The sequence below is a fragment of the Anguilla anguilla genome, chromosome 7 (genome assembly GCF_013347855.1).
Source record: "Anguilla anguilla isolate fAngAng1 chromosome 7, fAngAng1.pri, whole genome shotgun sequence".
Taxonomy (NCBI): Eukaryota; Metazoa; Chordata; class Actinopteri; order Anguilliformes; family Anguillidae; genus Anguilla; species Anguilla anguilla.
The window spans coordinates 31440629-31459326 of record NC_049207.1 but is presented as its reverse complement, the minus strand read 5'-3'; positions in this window follow the sequence as shown (position 1 = coordinate 31459326).

Below are 18698 nucleotides of genomic sequence, written 5' to 3'. Positions count from 1 at the left end.
AATGGTCAAGAGGAAAACCAAGTTAACGGTCGTTTGATAGTAGCAGAGATGATATACTTTTATTCTGCCATCTCGGATAGTAATTTAGCTGGACTAGGTAGCTAACGTTATATTAATGTCTAGCTAGTGTGACGGCCCTGGCCATCTGCCCTCCCTGTTTGTCTAGAACTTCCGGTTTGTAACTCCCTGTTCTGTCTCTTTAAGGTCCTGTGCCGTAGGAGCCAGTTTGAGCGACTGGCTCCGCCCTTGATTAGCTGTACCTATGGGGGAGAAGGCATAAAAGGCCTGCTTGTAGTTGACTAGGCCCTCTCCCGATTCTCTGACCTGATGCCTGGGCACCTCCATTTTGTTTGGTTTTTCTTTGGTTGTTGCACCCTTCAACACCTACACACACTATACTGTTTTCATTGCATCCACCCATGCATACGCATCATGATTACTGATTCCACACTCCATTTCTTGATCTTTCATTTAGTTTAATAAACTTTTGTTAAGAAAACTGTTGCTTCTGTGGAGCAATGACAGCAATGACATAGTCATAGAAACTGTAGTTGCATTGTATAGTAAACATAGACTGACAAAATTCCTTGGACTGACAGTGATTCCCTGTTAAGGGACATGAGTTGAATATAAATGAAGTCAGATCACCTGCTGCAGCTCCTGCTCCTTCTGCCCCCAGAGAGGCGACCTCACACATATCCTCCCCACAGCCAACATTGAATTTAGAAATGGTAATGATCTCTTTACTTTTTTATTTATTTATTTATTTTTACCACGACAACAAACTTAACTAGAATGTTTTATGTTTTATTTGGAATGGTTCTTTTCAGGTTTTAAAAATTTTTTTATTTCCCCATATTCTCACGTCATTCTCTCCCAGTTTGTAAAAGCTTGACCTGGTGGGACACGTAATGCTGCTGCAATGCCAAACCTTAATTTGGCCAAGAAGTCTGATCAGGTTTGTTGGTGCACACGATTTAATTACATGGTTTTGTATTAAATGCAATTTATCTTTGAATCATACTGTATATTGTTTTAATTTATATATAATAATTGAAGCCATTGTGCCATATTATGAAATTACATTAGCTGCTGTCTTTTGTGTGATTGTATTTGTATTCCTTCTTACTCCTAGTACGTTTCCAGTCCACCTGGATTATTTTTCAACTGACAGTGCTTGTGCGTGTTCATTTGTGCATGTATATGTGTGTGTTTGTCACACTGTCTACATATGCCCTATACTATCAAAGTGGATCTGCTGCAGCTGGTCCTGCACCTGCTCCCACCAGCACTGTAATCAGTCCCTGTGCTGTCCTGCCTGTGATCACTCCCTGTGCTGCCCTGCCTGTGTTCACTCCCTGTGCTGTTCTGCCTGCTTCAGCTGATCCTCTGGCTCAATCCCCGTAGAGACAAGGCAAGGTATCCCGTTGGCAGACCAGAAGACGATTGCAGCTTCACTGTGAGAATACCAGAGGCTGCGGAGTGACCTGAAGCTGTGGTACCAACCACCTGATCTACAACCGAGCTCCCAAAACAGAGCCCCTTTTCAACCACAGGCACCTGGTGTGGATGCCCTACGACCAGTGGAATGTCAGGTTACGTGGTCCAGTGTGTGGCCAGCAGCTACCTGGGTGTGGTATTCATAAGAGGGTGTGGCCGGTTCAGGACATCGGCCGATACTACCTTATGATTACCCTCCGGTGCACTGGCTGCAGAGTAACCCACCAGTCATTCAGTAAGACCATGACTGTAAATTCATGCAGAAAATGTGCTCAATTCAGAACTGCTGAAACAGGGTACATCCAGTACAAAGGCACAATATACTGCCCGAACATAGAGACCATGGCAAAGTGGCTAGAAGACATTAAAAAGAAATGTAAAAAATATTACTTGTTTTTACTCTTTTTTTTGTAAATAATATTTGCTGCTTTGTGACAAAGCTCCTTTGTTAAAAGCGCTATACAAATAAAAATTAATTGAATTGATTGATTGATTTGTACATGGTTATTTTATATTATATTTTATTAAATCTTTTGGATATAACATTTTTTTAAAAGTCAAAATTGTGAATAGTTTAAAATGAATCCTTCGTATTGATACTTTGTGAAATTTAATAAGATCTGCTCATGCTATATTTTTGTCTATAGCTATATATTTGTGGTTATAATTTGTTTAATAGCTATACTGTGTTTTCTCATTTATGTTTTCAAAGTTATTTAAATAAAGGTGTTTAACTTCTTATATAGTTGCTTGATATTGATTGTTTATTGAAAGAGCCTTTACTGTTAATCTAAGGGAACACATTAGGGCTATTTATTGCACAATACATATAAAATTAGTCTGTTTACCATAGATAAAAATAATAAAGTATAAAATAACTAGAGCCCGACCGATATATCGGTTTGGCCGATATATCGGCCATTATTTGACTTTTTTGACGACGTCGGGATCGGCAGTTATGCAGCCGATGTGTCCCGATTTTTAAATAAGTATAATAAACAAAAAAAACATTGATTATTTATCTGTACTTGTCTGTTGGAACGTTGTAATTGCTATTTACTAGAATTATCCAGTAGAGGGAGCTCTAATACAAGTGTGAAATAGCTTACGTGCTACTTCTGTAATAAGACGTTAGTCACTCGTGCCTTATCCAATATTCTCCACTGCAAGACTTGTCTGCACAGATTCAATTGCCGCAATAAAGGTATGTATAAATTTAGTGAAAGTTTTTAATTAAATGCGTTTACATGACCACTATGTTTATCAATCCTTATTATCAAGCGAGCGAGCTAGCTAACATATTTGGTTCACTTTAGCAAGCTAGCTGGCCAGCAAGCCTTTATGAAGTGGCAGTGAGCACATAAGCAGCGTAGGATCTACATTTCCAGAGGACATCGCTGTATTCTCAAATAAATAACCAGCCAAAATAAAATGGTGATTGAATGCATCACACATTTGTTTTTTTATCTGAGATAATGATATTGGCTACTATATGATGCTGTGTCAATAGCCAAAGCGTTATTGCAAGCGAGTGTGTAATCTAGTCAAGCGTCAAAGTAGCAAGCTAACCAGACAGTAAAAACGCAGATAAAACACTTCTAACGTGGATCATTTTAAGCCATGTTATCTAGCTTTGTCATGATAACTGTTTGGATTGCTGTTGGAGACGTGAATCAACCAACAGTTAGCGCGGGTAACCTGCACGAAAGCGCATTGTAGTTTTTTTCACGTATTTCAGCCAGTCAATTTAATTTCATCTAACGTTACACTTGATTCACTCATTAGCTCCGCTAGATAATGCAACAGTGATGACGAGGGAGTTGGAACATTGCCAAAACGTGGTGGATGGTTGAAAATTGTTTTCATGTAGTCCCATCCCCATACAAGAAAACATACGAGAGTACAGAGTATAGAAATACATACAAGAGTTAATTATTACACATTTATTACACTGTACCGCATTGTGTGACAATATTTTTGCATTATTTTTTAAATCTGATATCAATGTTCCATCTTAAACCTTCATAAGGGGCTCATTTATATGCCTCATAATGGACATTTTATTTAATTTTGGAGAGATTTTGGATATGTTTCTGGACCCCTAGCTATTTTAGACCACTGTACTGACTGAAAGCTTGTAATTCCCATTTGAAAATTATGCAACAGTGATTTTCTTGAGTCAAAACATTTGATTTGTAGTGAAATACGTGAATATGTTGTGATTTACAACAATGCATAATTTAGACATTTTGGATAGATTTGGAGACGCTGGGTACACTGCTTAGTTTTTGCTTCATACATCTATAGTAGTTCTACATATCCACCCTTAGACTTTATGAACTTGTGGTCAAGAAGTTTTTGATCCAGCACATGTATAGTTTAACCTGCTGTATATATGCAATCTCTCAGTATTTCATTGCAAACTTAAAAAGTGCAAATTTATTTTAGATTTTTTGTCAAAACAATTGCATTTGTGGCACTTTATTTCTTCCAAAATTATGAATATAAACTAATCTCTGTTAGTATTGTAAATTGTACAAATGTCTTGCTTCATTTAAGCCATTTTTCAAGTCTCTGTGGTGTTCACATCTGGAGTTATAAGGCTTTAAATAGGGTACCCCCTAAATGGGCAATGTAGTTACATACGTGAAGCAACACAATTCTGACCAATGCACTAAACTCTGCAACAAATCCAATGAATGGCCACAGTCACATCAGATAAGGAGTTCTTCAAGTCGACGTGAGCTTGACAGAAAAAACAAGCAATATGAAATAAACAAACAATTCCAAGATATAAAAAAATATAAAAAATAAAAGAGGAATTAAAAGATACAATGAAGATGACACCTACAAGAAAACCATCAAAGAAGGCAGCATAAACAAATACAGCACTGATGCCCAACACCGGACAAATGTGAAACAATACAGTGCACACAAATATGCCACTAATGAACAACACCGTGCAAATAAGAAGTGCAGCATAGAAAAATATGCCACTGATAAACAACACCGTGCAAGTACAAAACAATACAGCATAGACAAATATGCCACTGATGAACAACACCGTGCAAGTACAAAACAATACAGCATAGACAAATATGCCACTGATGAACAACACCGTGCAAGTACAAAACAATACAGCATAGACAAATATGCCACTGATGAACAACACCGTGCAACTACAAAACAATACAGCATAGACAAATATGCCACTGATCAACAACACCGTGCAAGGACAAAACAATACAGCATAGACAAATATGCCACTGATCAACAACACAAGGAATATCTGAAACAGTACAATATTACCAGAAGGATTGGATCAAAGAAACAAAGACAACAAATGGACTACATTGTTCAGGAATTCAAAGACAAGGTTAGCACTGGTCCCCAATATGTATGCTCCGTATGCCATCGACAGCTGTTTAAACATCAAGTTATACAATGTAAAAAAAGACACATATGGAAAAAGAGGAAATGCTATAGCTTCATTAGCCAGTTACTGAAGCATTACTGAAACGTACATTCAGAAATGTGAAAGCACCTCTGTAAAACACTGTACAGATCCTAATAGTACACTGTGGATTTGTTACACATGTCACAGAAAACTTCTTCATGGCAGAATGCCTCCAGAAAGTGTTGCAAATAATTTGGTTTTGGATCCCATTCCACCACAGCTGAAGAATTTAAATTCGTTGGAACAACATTTCATTGCAATAAACATTCCTTTTATGAAGATGCTTGCTTTACCAAAAGGGGGACAAAATGGTGTTCATGGACCTGTCACGTGTGTATCATCTAATGTCCCTCAGATTGCAAGTATACTTCCAAGACCAGAGCATGATGATTTAATGATCCGTGTGAAATTAAAGAGAAAGTTAACATACAAAGGCCACTATGAATATCAATATGTAAACACTGCTGCTATTCATAAAGCTTTCTCATACTTGAAACAACATAACCCATGGTATAAAGATATTACCTTCAACAACGAATGGATTAATCCACTGAACAAAATTGAACAACCCAATGAAAGTGATGACATACATCAGACATACAGAAGCTATGTCTTTTGATAATGAAACCTGTGTTGAGGTTAATCCAGAAAACGCTAATGATGAACAATCCATTGAAACAAAACCAGATGATGAAGACATTGATGAAACAATACATGATACACAGCAACATGGAATGTTCAATGATACATGTTTACAACCTGTTGATATTGTCCAAGAGGTGATGGATCAGCACTTTGATGGAATTTTGTCTTTGGCCCCAGCACAAAACAACAACCCAGTCAGATTATTAACCAATGAAAGCAATGAATCAAAATGCTTTCCTGTTCTTTTCCCCAAAGGAACCGGTACTTTTAATGATACTAGGGAAGAAAAGTTGACCTTGTGTACATATTTGAATAACCGGATACTCAATGCAGATGGGAGATTTGCAAAGAACCTGGACTACATTTTTTATGCACAATATTTATCTGAGATTAACCAAGTGGTCTCAAATGTATCTATTGCACTAAGAAAAGGATACGACTCTGGCAGAAAAATTACATCAGACATGCTAATGAACAAACATTCACTTCAAAGAATTCTCAGTTTTGACAAGGGATAAAAATTCATGAAACCTATCAGAGGCACACCTGCTTTCTGGCAAAGTGTTCAGAAAAATCTTTTTGCAATGGTCAGACAACTTGGAATCCCAACATGGTTTTGCTCATTTTCTTCAGCTGACATGCGATGGAAAGAGACATTGGAAATTTTCCTCCGGCTAGAAGGGAAACATATAAATGCTGATCATCTGGACTGGTCAGAGAGATGTGATCTCTTGAGAAAGAATCCCGTAACAGCTGCCAGAATGTTTGATTATCACTTTCGTTGTTTCCTTAAAGATGTCATCATGTCACCAGCTCAACCAATTGGAAAAATTGTTGACTACTTCTACAGAGTGGAATTTCAACAACGAGGTTCACCTCATACTCATTGTCTATTCTGGGTTGAAAATGCACCTCAAGTTGATAAAGCTGATGATGCAGATGTTGTAGCATTTATTGATCAATATGTGACATGTGAAATGCCACCTGTCAATGATAAGGAAATGCACGACATTGTCTCTACTGTGCAACAACACAGCAAAAGGCATTCAAAGAGCTGCAGAAAAAACTTTTACTGCTTTAACTTCCTGCGGCCACCATGAAAAAACACTTTCATCACAAGGAATAAAATTTCTGAAGAACAAATGCACCACAATAGTGAGCCTAACCAAAAAGAACCACAACAACAAATCAATCATCCAAGGCTTTCAATGGAACTTGCAGGACAGATTATGGAGAGAGTACGGCAAGTTGTGATGAATTCTGACACATCTTTTGACTCTGCAGATTCCCTCTTTGCATCTATTGGTAGGCTATATCCCAGGAGCTGTTTGAAGCTGCATACATACGCATGACAAAAAAAAAACAATGTTGTTTTCCAGAGAAAACCATCCGAAGTTTAGGTAAATCAGTACAACACACAACTTCTCAGATGCTGGAATGCAAATATGGATATTCAGTATGTTGTTGATGCCTACTCTTGCATTGTGTATATAATATCTTATATATCTAAGCAAGAGAGAGAAATGGGATTATTGCTACAACGAGCACAAAAAGAGGCCTCAAATAATATTGATGCCATACTAGCCTTACGGAAACTTGGCAGTGTTTATCTTCATAACCGAGAAGTATCTGCACAAGAGAGCATATACCGATTAACAAATATGAGACTCAAAGGGGGATCAAGAAAGGTTCAGTTCATTCCAACTGGTGAACATCCTATCAAAATGAGTCTTCCACTTCATCTTCTTCAGAAAAGTCTCAAATGTATTAACACTGAAAAAGACAGCATATGGATGAACAGCATCACAGACAAATACAAAGGAAGACCAAAAACAGAAGCATTTCCTGAAATGTGTTTGGCAACCTTTGCATCAGAGTACCGAATTCTGTCAAAATCAGACAAGTCATCACCTAACACCATAAAACTGGATAAGGACTTAGGATTTGTAATGAAGAGGACACACACAGACACTGCTATTGTGCGTTATGCCCGCTTCTCACGCACAAAAAATCCTGAGAAATATTTCCACAGTATTCTACAGTTATTCCATCCTCATTACAACGATTGTGAGTTGAAACCACCAAACTTCAACACCTTTGAAGACTTCTATCACTCAGGCTTTGTCAAAATGATGACCACTGAACTTAAGGCTGTACAATTTCTGGTTGACACAAACCAGAAACTGTTTGAAAAAGAAGCTGATGGAATTGACAAGGCTCAAGAACATCTAAACAGAGATGGACCACCAGTAGATGCATGGGCGCTAATTTGCCCAGGATCAGAATTACAACGTGTACAGTGTCTGGAAGCAATGACCAATCATGTGACAAACACAGAGGAAACTGATGAAATTCTTCCCGATCTGCAGCCAGATGAAACCAACACTTTCACAATTGAACCTAGGTTCTGTGGGTTGAAAAAGGACGCTGCAATGTGTCTGCTACGGTCACTAAATTAAAAACAGTTGCAGTTATTTTACAAAATTTGCCAGTGGTGTTTACAAAAACTCAACAATGAAAACCCAGATCCATTTTATGTATTCATCACTGGAGGAGCTGGCACAGGCAAGTCCCACCTGATAAAAGCAATCAATTATGAAGCATGTCGTTATCTTATCAGAGCTATCAGAAAACCCAGATGACACGCATGTGTTACTCACTGCTCCAACTGGTGTTGCTGCTTACAACATTGATGCTGCTACAATACACAATTGTTTTTCAATTGGAATAGATGTCTCATTACCATATCAACCACTTGCAGAAGAAAAAATTAATACTTTGAGAGCCAAACTCAACAAGCTCTAAATACTGATTATTGATGAAATTTCAATGGTTGATCATAAACTTCTTACATATATCCATGGACGGTTAAGACAGATCAAACAAACAGGTGACTATTCCTCTTTTGGTAAAGTGTCTATCATTGCAGAAGGAGACCTATATCAATTGCCACCAGTCAAAGGAAAACCCTTGTATACACAACCAAGTGGTGTTAATTTATGGCAAAATCATTTTGCTGTAACAGAACTCACAGAAATACTCAGACAGAAAGACACACACTTTGCACAGTTGCTAAATCGCTTAAGAACACACAAGAAAAAGCAACCACTGCAACAAGAAGATATCAACATGCTGAAAAGTCGTGAGACAGGAGAAGGAGAATTCAGTGAAGATCTTCACATTTATGCAACAAACCAACAAGTTGACACTCATAATTTTCAGATGTTGGACAAAATGTGCCCTCATACCACTTCCATTGAAGCTCAAGATTTTGACAGGGATGCTAAAACTGGTCGCTTGAAAAGAAAAATGACACACCATCTCAAAGTTTACAATACTTGTTTGGTAAATACACTGCATCTTGGCATACATGCACGTGTCATGTTACTGAAAAACATTGATGTTTCAGATGGACTTGCAAATGGAGTCTTTGGAACAGTTTCTGACATATGTTACAAGGATGATGACACTTTCCCATCAAGGATATATGTCACCTTTGATAATGAAAAAGTCGGAAAAATGGCTCGAAATAAGAAACCATCTTCCAAACCTGGACTGGAAAAAGCCACACCAATTGAGCCTGAAGAGGACAGAATAACAAACAGTGGTGGTGTGAGACGTCAGTTTGCTCTGAAGTTAGCTTGGGCTTGCACTGTTCACAAAGTACAAGGCTTAACAGTGGAGAAAGCTGTTGTCTCTCTCAAGGAAATGTTTAGCTCTGGACAAGCATATGTAGCACTGAGTCATGTAACATCTCTTGAAGGACTCATCATCGAAGATTTTAAAGCCACTGCTATATATGCTAATGACACAATTCACACTTCAATAAAAAACATGCCTGCATTCATTGAGCCACCACTTCAATCCTTCAATACAACGTACAGAATTTTTCTGCACAATGTTCAAGGACTTTCTGCTCATATCGAAGACATTCAATGTGATCACAGGTATTTTGCAGCTGACGTCATTTGTGTGACAGAAACATGGCTAAAACAACAACATTCTACCCAAGACACTCATCTCAACACCTTTTCATTTCACAGCAAACCAAGGTGCCTTGCACATGATGACACTGAACATATCTTCATGGAACTGAAGAAACAGCAGCATGGTGGTGTTGGAGTTTACTTTAAAAATGATGCAGACTGCAACATCAGACATTTGCCATGTCTAAACATTGAATGTTTAACATTCAACATAAAGTCACTGGAAGCAAACGTTGCCATCCTCTACAGACCACCATCCTACAGTTTGGTTACTTTCAGAACAAAACTGCTGCATTTGATTGATCATCGTGACACATTCTTGGGAACCAAAATAATAATGGGCGACTTCAATGAAAATCTCTTCATTACACAAACTGTTCAAGATTTCATGCAGCAACATGGATACACCCAACTTGTTAAACAAGCAACTACTGAAAAGGCCAGCTTAATCGACCATATCTATGTCAAAGATAACACAGCTTATAAAATTGATATTCAAATAATGCAAACATATTTCAGTTTCCATAACTGTATTGTCATTGATGTTTTCCAGTAAATCAATACAAATTTCAGAAAACAAATGCAGAATCAAATTATTGCCTCATGCAGCCTATGACACAAGACCAATGCCATTAGCTAACTGAAGCAAACAATGAACTCTTTCCGATACATTGATTTATTTGTCCCAGCCCACCACATATTCATTTTCTATTTTTTTACACTTTAAAATTCCACAGCTGCACACACCACATTGATTCGCTCAGCCCCTCCTTGCCCCACTCTCGCTGTCTCACTCTCTCTCTCACAAACACATCGACAATGGACCCATCTGTGAATAGGCCCTCCTCTCCGTGCACACTCAGAACGTGATCATGCACAGAGGAAGATTTGTTGTTGGCTTTTCCCCACAGACAACACCATTAACACCTCTGCACACATTTTTCCATAACTGATGCATTCAACTTAACTCTCATAAGTTCCTCTACCTATGTTCTTAACAAAACACTGTCAATCTCCAAGACCCAACTCTTCAAATAAGTTATTAGCAAGCAGGTAAGGACCCTAGCTAGTAAGGATTGCCAGCAGCCATACCTCCATGCACTCTGCTCCTGCCAAATGGCTGAAGCTAAGCAGGTGTGGGCTTGGTTAGTACTTGGATGGGAGACCACCAGGGAATACTGAGTTGCTGCTGGAAGTGGTGTTGGGTGGGCCAGCAGGGGGCAATCTTCTCTCTGGTACAAATAAACCCCAATGCCTCAGTGCAGTGACGGGGACACTGTGCTGTAGGAGATGCCGTCTTTCGGATGAGACGTTAAACCGAGGTCCTGACTCTCTGTGGTCACTAAAGATCCCATGACATTTATCGCTAAGAGTAGGGGGTTCCCTGGTGTCGTGGCCAAATCTCAGATCTGGCTCTCGCAAACTTGCCACTAAAAATCATCCTCAGGCTAAATAAATGTTCTCTCCCTCTCCACCTTCGCTAATGTGTGGTGAGCGTTCTGGCGCAAATCGGCTGCCGTGCATCACCCAGGTGGGTGCTACACATTGGTGGTGGGTGAGGTGAGTTCCCCTTCACTGTAAAGCACTTTGAGCATTTGGAAAAGTGCTATATAAATGTAATTAATAATAATTAATAATATATATAACTTAACATTACAATACAGCTGACTTGTCAAGGTTAGCACGCTGTCATACAATTTTCCCCTCCTGTGAAAACTGCCTGACTTGTTTACATTTTGGACAGATGTGGCAAGTGACTACATCTATACCTGTTTCAGTCATAGCACTTTCAACACAAGCAATATCGGAAGCGCTATCCCAAAATTGCTTCTAATCATGAAGAAATTTTGGGATACATTTTGAAAATAGAAAATCGATATGCACCACAATTATATCAACAAATACCATCTTTGGGAAAACAACACTATATTCTGTAAATGCATTGCACTACTTATCCCCATTTCCAGTATGAACTGTCAACATGATTTCTTGACGATGAACAGGGTAAGAGCATCACTTTGAAAAGCACAACAAATAATTACGCATTTTCTTTATATTACTGCACTTTCTGGTTTTCCTTTTTTCTTTCCTTTATCCTCAGGTGAAAACAGACCTCCGAAACCAGCTTCAAGGAACAACACCTACTTCAGCATCTCCATATGCACCCAATCCTGACACCTTCCCATATTATAGTGCATTTGAATATTTTTCCACAAAGCCCCGTAAAATAAGATGTTGAAACAAACAGTGCACACTTTGCAACAAGTAGGCTGTGCAGCAGTCACTTAAAGTGTAGCAATGCAGCACTCACTGTATATTTTCCCATTTATTTTACACAAAGTGTTGCCAGTGGAGTACTGTATATTTTTTATTTCACAAACTCTACCAATTGAGCACTCACTGTATATGTTTTCCAGTTCTTTCACACAAATTAAAGCTATAGACCACTGTATATATTTCCTTATTTGTTTGACACAACTTGAAGCCATGGAACTGTATTCTGTTATTTCTTTCTCACAAAGTACTTCCCAATTCAAATATTTCCAGTGCCCCATCTTATATGGTATTATTTCATAACTCATTTTAAAAAGTGTGTCCCCCCCCCCCCCCCAGTCAGCTACCGCTAAAAATACAATCTCATTCTGTGGAGAGGAGCATACGGGATGACCAATAATTGGATGGCCCATGTGCATTATTTTGTATATTACATTTACATTTATTTTCCCTTTGCGTTTTTGTGCTCTTGCCATTTTACTTATGATTTTACTCTGTATTTTTTTCTTTATTTATATTACAATTTAAAAAATTTACTTAATCTTTTTGTGATCTCTTGCCTTTTTTCTTTGTGATTTTCCTTTTCACGTTTTATTTCCATAGATTTTCACTTGGTGTTTTCTGATCTCTTGCCATTTTGTTCATGATTTTCATTTGTCTTTTCACATTTTTTATTTGCATACATTTTTACTTGGTGTTTTTCTCATCACTTGCCATTTTATTTGCGATTCCCAGTCTTTTCTGTGTCATTTTCCAAAACACTTTCAAATAAACAATTACTTTTCTCCTATTACTGGTTACATTAAATAATACATTTAAATATGCAATTATCCTTAACGACATTAACTGGACTTCTTGGACTAAAAATCACTACATCTTTACCATTCTCACATTGTCTTACAAAAACTTTCTTAACACACTGTACAGACTTCATTTTATACTTAGCTACATTTGTATTTTACAGTCTACCTCAAGCAGCCCCATTTTTAAGCTACCCTGACAGTAGTGGTATCATATGAAACTACAGATCTTGGATACAAGCCATGTCATGCTACCTCATCTCCAAAGGGAATCAACATTACTGCCATCTATACTATCTAGTTCTTATTAGGGCTCCAAGCAGCAAAGCTGCTGAAACCCTATTGTCTCTGTTAGAATTATTCTTATTTTTCTTTGCTAAAAGTTTCTCAGACTCAGCAACCATACGTCCTACACCAACCACATTTGATACATGGCTTCCTATGCCCCCCACTACCCAAGCACTATAAATCACCTATGTCGACCAGATGGTGCCACTATAACAAATGGTCATGCTTAAAAAGCCCATATATCCCACACCATAATCCACATCAACACAAAACTTCATTCACCTATGCATCTGAACATGCTCTACAACTTTGCCATTGTATCCACCTATGTCCACCATATTCTTTGCCCACCACTTTTACTTTTTTGAAAAACAGGTTTTTCTACAAGGCTTTTTCAATTTTGCCCCACTCAGCACCAAATCACAGACACAGCCTCAGCAGAACAACCTACATAAACGCAATATAAATAGGCCCAGTCACATACACGTTATGCCCACTGTCAACCAACACACTTCTCTAACATTGACGAAACATGTCTCTTACCACAAAATTGCCCGTAAGTCATCAATATTTCCTACAATCATCATGATATTCACTACATATGTTGGATGAACATATATGATCATGACAATAAAAACCATTTTAACATCGCTCCATAGCAGCCACAATACTGCCAAAAAGCATGTATGCCCAATGCTTGGACCCCTCCCAACGCCGCTTGCGGCTTTAATTATTCTTATTTTTCTCCGCTAAAAGTGTCCGAGGCTCAGCAACCATAAGTTGTAGACCAACCAAATATGGCAGGTGGGTTCCTATGGCCCCCCACTACTAAGGCACTAAAAATCACCTATGTCGGCCAGATGGTGGCGCTATAACAAAGGGTTATGCGTAAAAGGCCATAGCTCCCACACCATACGTTAGATCAACACAAAACTTAATTGACCTATACATCTGAACGTGCTCTACAACTTTGCCATTGGCACTACCTATGTCCGCCATATTGTTTGCCCGCCATTTTGACTTTTTCGTTTGGGCTTGGAAGCTTTCTCCGCTAAAATGTCTGAGGCTCAGCAACCATAAGTTGTAGACCAACCAAATTTGGTAGGTGGGTTCCTAAGGCCCCCCACTACTCAGGCACTACAAATCACCTATGTCGGCCAGATGGTGGCGCTATAACAAAGGGTCATGTTTAAAAGGTCATAACTCCCACACCGTAAGTCAGATCAACACAAAACTTCATCGACCGATGCATCTGAACGTGCTCTACAACTTTGCCATTGGGAGCACCTATGTCCGCCATATTGTTTGCCCGCCATTTGGACTTTATTATTAGGTGGGGTGTGGAAGAGCTGGAGCTCCAAATCTAAGTGTTACGACATCTAGTAAACTTCTTTACGGCAAGCGACATCCATGGCGACGCAAGTAATCCGACACCGTAGGGTCTAGTTTTTATCAGTGAGGGGACGGTCTGAACGTCAGCAATGGAAGCAATGGAAGACAGTGCCAGCCAGAGTGTATGCTAGGCTACCAAAAGTTTGTTAGTAAAAGCTTTTTGAGAGGATGAATAATTACTTTTCTTGAGCATGGATCCATTTGAAGACATTATCGGGTGAGTTTGTTTAGTCTTTGAATCTGTCATTATGCTGAGAAATAGCTAAACCATTTTATTGATAGGTTTTGAGTTTCTGTGCAAACACGCAAAAACACGCTGGTATAATAAAACAATGACGGTAATATATATGTAGTCCGCTTCGTTCCGTTGCTACCATAATATGAACTATCTTGTATCTACAGCTGCAGTTTCTCGCTGCAATTACTAATATTGAATATAAACAAAAGACGCAATTTATGCTGTAGTCTGCCAGTGTCTGAATAAATAATACGGTACTCTGCGCGTAGGTAGCATGGATGGCGAGTTGGTATTTTGTTTTTTGCTACTAAAAGTTTGTTAGTAAAAGCTTTTTGAGAGGATGAATCATTACTTTTCTTTGGCATGGATCCATTTGAAGACAATATCGGGTGAGTTTGTTTATGCTGAGAGAAATCGTATACTATTCTCAATTTAATCTCTAAATTGACTGTAAGCTTAGGGTTGTAACTAGGTAGCTGTTTCGTAGGTGACTTAATGCACTCGTCTTAATAATTGCTTGTATTTTTGCATAGACTGCGTTGTTGCTGTTCTTATTTGTGTTAGTGTTAATCAGTTTAACCTACATTTTCCAAGTTGAACTATGCGGTTGCTCCCTGCACTTGGAACGGTACTTCTCTCTAGGGTTTTCGTCACACTTGTTCCTGGTTATGGTTATACACTTTGTTGTACGTCGCTCTGGATAACAGCGTCTGCCAAATGCCTGTAATGTAATATGTAATTGGGATGGCAGGTATGCCATCCCGCCAAGTTACGCCTTGGCGGGGGCATGCCCCATACCTATACAGCACCGAGAGTTTGGCACTTTTCAGGGTTCCCCACAGAAATAACCACAACAGCCACAGACACTCAGCCCTTAAAAACATTAAATTCTGTATATTCTCACCCCATTTCAACAGACAGATTTCATAAACAACTTCACATGTCCACACAATAAAGCCCCAAACTAAGGGGATTTTGCGTTTTCTCCTTCTTCTTCTTCTTCTCATTCTTATTTTTCCTGCCGCCTATCCCACTAATAACATGTCTCCCCATTGGACATTTTATCGACACCCGCCAAATCTTCACCTACACGACCTAATGAAAAACTTGCATTCACACGCAAAATACCCATACCTTTTTACTCTGAAACATTTTCAGTACAAACAGCTAGTCTGCCTGTGGCCTAGTGGGTAAGGTCCCAGTCTTGGGAACACAGGGTCCTAGGTTCAAGCCTAGCTAGGAACGCCTTTCTTTAACCTCAATTATTGCTTTTGCACCATATCTACCAGCCGTTCCCCGAACGTATACACTGTATTATGACGTACCGTCTGCACGTTCAATTGTTAACCGGCTACAATATTGCAAAGCCATATGGATTCAACGGGAGCTCTTCTGTGCTTACTCGCCTGTGTTCTTCTTTAAAACCAAGGACAGGTTTTCTAATGATATTTCACGCATTGCATAGCTATGTCATGGTGCTGCCCTAACAAAGTGACAGACTGGTAAACCTCCGGTTGAACGATTGAATCCCGCCTCGTCCTCAGGCAGATTATTTTCTCTTTTACACTTAACGTTCTCTTACGCTTATATTTGCTTTACCCAAACTCACTCATGGCCACCCATATGCATTTCATGACGGCAAATGTATTCCTTTTATTAAAAAGTTACACCAGTTCACCGCTGTGCCATTTCTACTATCTACATTTCTTCACTTCACAAAACCTTCTTATCAGCAAGCGCCACGTTTCTACATTCATGTTACCTCGCCCTGTTCTCTATCTAGCCACATACAAACAATTACTACGTATGTACGTTCTGCAACTCCCCATTAAAACATTACATTTAAAATCATTTAAAATTCACTCATAATTATAACTACTAGTACTGAACATGAAAAAACACAGCAGTGCAATAGATTTCACACGTTACTTAACCCTCCACTTTAACGGCTAACACTTTATAGCGACTGTTATATATACCGTTCGATAAGGAATATAAGCTTGCTCATGGTTACTCCATTTACTTCGCACTATACTCCATGATCATGTCAACCTTCACCTACATGCCCATTCTGCTAAAAACATACTGTTTCAACTACGCAATTTCATAATTTCATCCTAATTTCTCTCACACTGTTGTTATTTTCTCATATGCAAAGCCTGCTGGGACATATGCGTCTGCTCCTATTCTCCAATATCATGTTTTCCGGTTCTAGTTATTGCTACCCAATATTTCCTCAATTCTTTCAAGTCACTTGGCCCTGTGTTTTGTAATCTTACCATTTTACAATGTCATGCAAACTTTGTGTCAGATAAAAGAGTCAAATATTTAGAATTGCCTCATGGAACACATTGAAATTAATGTACAAAACTGCTGCTGAGTAACTACAGGAAGCATATTTCTCCAGAAAACATCAATCAATCTTGACTGTGAGAGAGCCATCCAAACATATGTTTGGCCTGTCCATGTAGTGCATGCTTATACACACAGGGCCAAGTGACTTGAAAGAATTGAGGAAATATTGGGTAGCATTGCTTTGAAATACATCTTATGTCATTTCGGTGAGGCAAGATAGCCTATATTGTTTCTAGTACCGTAACGTGGCGTCATTTTGATATCAATACTTTTGAATAACTTGGCATTTTTGTACGTTGAAAACGTGTTTTTTATGAGATCCTACAGAGCCTAGGTTGAATTTCTATTTCACATATATAGTACCTCAAGTAATTTCCTGCCCATTGATGAAGGCCCGTGCTCCAACATAGTATGCAGACTTTCCCTCACTTTGTGCCTTCTTTACCATAGGCCACATCTTCAATCTGGCCTCCCTGACAGGTTGAGAAAGATCCTCAGCAAAACGGAGCTTGTTATCACGCATGAAGGGATGGTGATGATGATGATGATGATTGCTCTTGGCCTGGAGCTGGTTTGTGTTAATTTCTTGAGGCGATGTGCAACGTTGATGGCAACTGAAAGCTTGTCCTTGTTCTCTGGGAGAATGTTTTGACAAAGCTCTATGATTTTTCCTTCACGTTTTCGGATGATTTTTCGGCGACGCCATAGAGCTTCAGATTCCACCTTCTAGCGTAAGTCTCCAACTCGCACACACGCGTTTGAAGTATAGGCACTTTGCGTTCTTCCTCTTTAAGACGAGCATCGAAATTCATCATTTTCTTCTGTGTGTCTTTTATTTCACTGCATGCAAAGTCCAGTGTTTTTTTCAGCCCTTCTATTTTCAGTGAGTTTTCATCAATTTTCTTAGAGTATTCACTTACCAACTTTTTAATTGAGTCAGCTCGCTCGTTTATAAGTTGGGAGAGAGTAGAGATGATGATGCTCCATCATCATCATGCTCCATCTCATAAAGAGCCTTTTTTGCGGCTGGGGATTTAGACAGAGTCACAGGTTGCAGAGGAAATTCTTCTTCTGACATGGAGACTGATGCTACTGATGAAATGGTGCTAGCATAATCATGGCACGAGGCTATCAGAGCATTACCAGGCTGGGCTTCAGGAGTGTGGTTTTTGCACTTTTGCATTCTTTTTCTTTCGCGACTCGACATTAGGTTGCTTTCAACCGTTTCAAAAGCTAGTTCAGCTGTCGCAGAAGTTAGTCAAATGAGGAATTTTTTGTTTTTTGTGCAGGAGCTCAGCAATATCGACCTTACTCGGTAGCCATCTTGGAAACCCCCTGGTCTGTGCTGTAAGGAAGTGGAGCTTTTCTGTGATGACCTAGAGTATGTGCGAATTGTTGTACTTTTTACTTGCATACTAAATGCGCTGAATGATAGTATATTTAGTACGTAGGCTAGTATGGACGCAGCAATAGTCCTAATGTTCTACAATTGGCTACTTTGATCCGATTTTGCAATTGGCAGATGCAGCTAAATGTCCAATGGGAAGAATTATTGATTGTGGTACATGGAGCCTTTGTGATAATGTAATCGGCAGGAAAATGATGAAGGGGAAAAAAGCAAAATCCCCCTTTTTCGGCCTTATTGTGTGGAAGTGTGAAGTTGTGAATTTTGTCCGTTTACATGAGGTCAGAAGATACATAAATTAATCTTCTTAAGGGCTGAGAGTCTATGGTTAGACATATGTCTATGGGGAATACCGCCC